Source organism: Python bivittatus, unplaced genomic scaffold (genome assembly GCF_059951505.1).
Source record: "Python bivittatus isolate LINGU-HERP-01145 unplaced genomic scaffold, Pbiv_v1 ctg000840_np1212, whole genome shotgun sequence".
Classification (NCBI taxonomy): Eukaryota; Metazoa; Chordata; class Lepidosauria; order Squamata; family Pythonidae; genus Python; species Python bivittatus.
The window spans coordinates 13636255-13639838 of record NW_028277113.1 but is presented as its reverse complement, the minus strand read 5'-3'; positions in this window follow the sequence as shown (position 1 = coordinate 13639838).

The following is a 3584-nucleotide window of genomic DNA, read 5'->3' as shown; positions in this document are numbered from 1 at the left end:
GAGGAGGGTGAGGTCTGGTTTGTGGATGGGTCTAGCCGAGTAGAGCAGGGACAAAGGAAGTCAGGATATGCGATAGTGACGGCGGAGGGAGAGACAATAGAGAAGGGGGCACTACCAGCGGACTGGTCGGCTCAGCTGTGTGAAGTGCACGCTTTGAAATGGGCACTAGAGTTGGGAAAGGGAGTGTCCCTCATCGTCTACACAGACTTGCAATACGCCTGGGGAGTAGTGCACACTTTCAGGAAAATTTGGCTGGAACGGGGTTTACTCACAGCTGCTGGAAAGGGAAGGTTGCAGGGAGGAAGCAGGTCATTGGGTTACAATTGAGGGGACCCCAGTAGTGAGCCGTGCTGACATGAGGGGGATGGTGGAGAAACTGCACGAAGGGTCTCACTGGGGGGTGCAGGCTTTGGTAGACACTGTAAAGCCGTGGTACTGGAGCCTGGGGGTTCGATGGGAACTCCACACCCCTTGGCATCCTGACTCCAGTGGGAAAGTGGAAAGGGCCAACGGGCTGTTGAAGCAACATCTCACCAAACTGGGATTGGAAACAGGGCTATCTTGGACAAAGACACTTCCGGTTGCCCTGCTTCGAATGCGGACAGCCCCTCGCAAGGATGTGGGGGTCTCCCCGTTCGAGTTGATGATGGGAAGACCTTTCCTGGCTCCAATGGGAGAGCCTATCCCCGAGCTAAAGGATGCCTTCCTAAGAAAGTATCTCTTGGTACTGTCACAATTTCTCTTGTCTCTAAGAAAACAGGGACTCCTCGCTCAACGGCCCCCTTGCTGAAAGACCAACACCCCCACAAGCCAGAGGATTGGGTCCTGATAAAGACGTGGAAGGATGAGAAGCTGAAACCGTCTTGGGAGGGACCATACCAAGTTCTCCTGACAACTGAATCAGCGGTTCGGACCCGACAGGGGGGTTGGACCCACTACCATCGGGTTAAGCGAGCTCCCGACCCCCGACTGTGGACTGCCCAACCGGGAGACGGACTCAAAGTAAAACTTAAAAGGAACTGAACTAAGGCAGGGGAGGAGATGACCAACATAAAGGCGTAGAATTGGCACAGACAGCTTTGATCACTGGGGATGATCCCCGTGGGGGGGGGGTGTTCTATCATTTTGGGTCTTCTCCCATACCAAGACCCTGGACTAATCAAAGGCAAATGGCTCTAAATCTCTTGGGGATAACCAATGCAACTCAATGTGTATATTTCAACAATACCCAGAACCGTACCCCCCATTGCCCTCAAAAGGTCCTGCTTTCACTTGTGGAGGGGTCTATAATATCCTTTACGCCTCAACCCCTCTATACCTACCTAAAGGTTTCTTTTTGTTATGTGGACATGAAGCTTACACCTATGTTCCAGCCTATAGTTCAGGGGCCCTTGTGCCATAGGGCGCCTGACCTCTCTATATGCCCTGCCTCCAATGCAAGCGCACCCATCAAAAGAAAAAGAAAAGGGAGCTGCCATCTGATTGTGAGAGTGATGTGACACTCTTGTCCGAAACAGAAGCCATGGCTCTGGCCCTCTCCTTAGTAGGGGTTCCTGCACTAAGCGGAAGAGCTTACCTGGACCTAAGGAAGGTGGCCTGCCTCCTGGCTAAAAGTGTCAACCTTACATCCTCTCTCATTGCAGCCCTCACTGAAGAAGTCACTGAGATCAGGAGGGCGGTCATTCAAAATCGGATAGCTATAGACTATCTCCTATTAAGGGCAGGACAAGGCTGTGAATCTTTTCAAGGTCTTTGTTGCTTTAACCTAACCAACAATGAGAATTATATTGAAGCAAAACTAGCCAAGTTGAAGACCTTAGCCTCTCGCATATCCAAGGATCCAGAGGGATGGAATTGGTCGTGGCTCACTAGTTGGTTACCTAACTTTGCTTGGTTAAAACAACTTTCTGTGCTAGCTATTGGCTTCATTGCCTTACTGGTCCTAGTATGTTGCTTAATGCAATGCCTCCCTGCTTGTGGGAATTGTCCCAGTGTGTGAAGCCCCGGGTCCGGGACGAGGGAGCAATCCTGTTAGCCAGGTTTGAGGCCCAACAGAGGCGTGAAAAGAAAAAGGGGGGATTGTGAGAAGGCAGGGAGAAGTGAGGGCCTCAAACGAACCATGTTTGCTAGGGGAGAGCGCTGTGCACCATGGGGCAGCCTTGGGGGGGACGGCAGGAGGGAGGATGGGCAGAAGGCACACTCGCACCAGAGTGAAGAGGGACGGCAGGAGGGAGGAAAGACTGCAGGCAAGAGGCACGTTCGCACCAGAGTGAAGAGAAACGGCAGGGGGCGGCTGTCGGGTCAAGTGGGTATTGCAATGTGTATTGTGCTGATTGGATTCGGAAAGTGGAATGTCTGCGGTTTTGCGGTTAATTAGCGGCGCTCCGGGGTGGTAAAAAAAGGTGAGATTGTGAGCCAAGCCCTTGTAGGAGGGGGAGGACAGATAGGGGGTATAAAAACCTGTCAGACCTTGCTTCGGGGTTCCTCCATTGCTGCGGGAGGGACCCACCTTTGCAAACGTGCCCATTAAAAAAACTTCTGTCTACTGGACAACCGAACCCGTGTCTGTCGTTTTCTGACAAAGCAAGAGACGAGCATTTGGCAAATATGGATTTAGGTTGCATAGACTATAACCCCAAATGGAAACTATTTCATAGCTGTGAACATTTCATTAAATCTACCTCACTTTTATACAAAGTTGCTCTTAACTCTGTTAATGTATTTCTCAAAGGCAGAGGGCTCATTTTTTATATATTCTTGTGAATATTGTTTTCTTCATTCAGCTGATATATTTATTAATGAGACAAGATACTGAATTGTAGCTATTGCGTGTGGAAGTAACCAGAGTTGAATTCTTATTTTGTTCAACTCAGGAAACCTCACAACAAAAGGGGAACAAAACTGAGTAGTTCCCCCACCTCTCCTGCAGCAAATGACAACATTCCATCTGACTAAGCTGATCTCTTGGCAGAGGAGCATGTTCAGAGAACGCACAACATTGCAGTGAATTTCCAAAATGGCATTCCCTGCCATCCAGCCCAGATGAGATCAGCTTGCCACATGGGCTCTTGGTCTTTTTTCCTGGAAGAGGGTGAGGGCAAAATTGCTCATTTATTAATCCAGCTGGCTGTGGATAGCAGCACTTGCCCATTTGTGGCTTCATTAGCTTGCTATGTCCAAGCCTTGTTTTTCAGCGCAAGAAGTTTCCAGCATAATGCCGCAGGCTCCTGTGGATCACCTTCTTTCTTACTTCTCCAAAAGACTCATTTCCAGCCCCATGCAGGGTTGTCTGTGGTGGTGGCGTGGTCAAAAAAATCAAGATGGCAGCCTCAACTACACAATTGTGGCCGCCATCTTGACTTTTTTGACCACCCCCTGGATGCCCCTGCATAAATCCCAGATGCTGAACCTGAGCTGGACTGATTGAGGAACAGGAAAAAGGGTGTTCAGTCTTGCTTTGATGAGGATGGAAGATGGAAGGAAAATGAATCTCCTGGAGAAGAATAATTTGGAAAGGGAATTTCTGCGGGAAATTAATTTGTTGTGAATGGACCTAATAGAGGCACAAATATACGGTCTTTGAT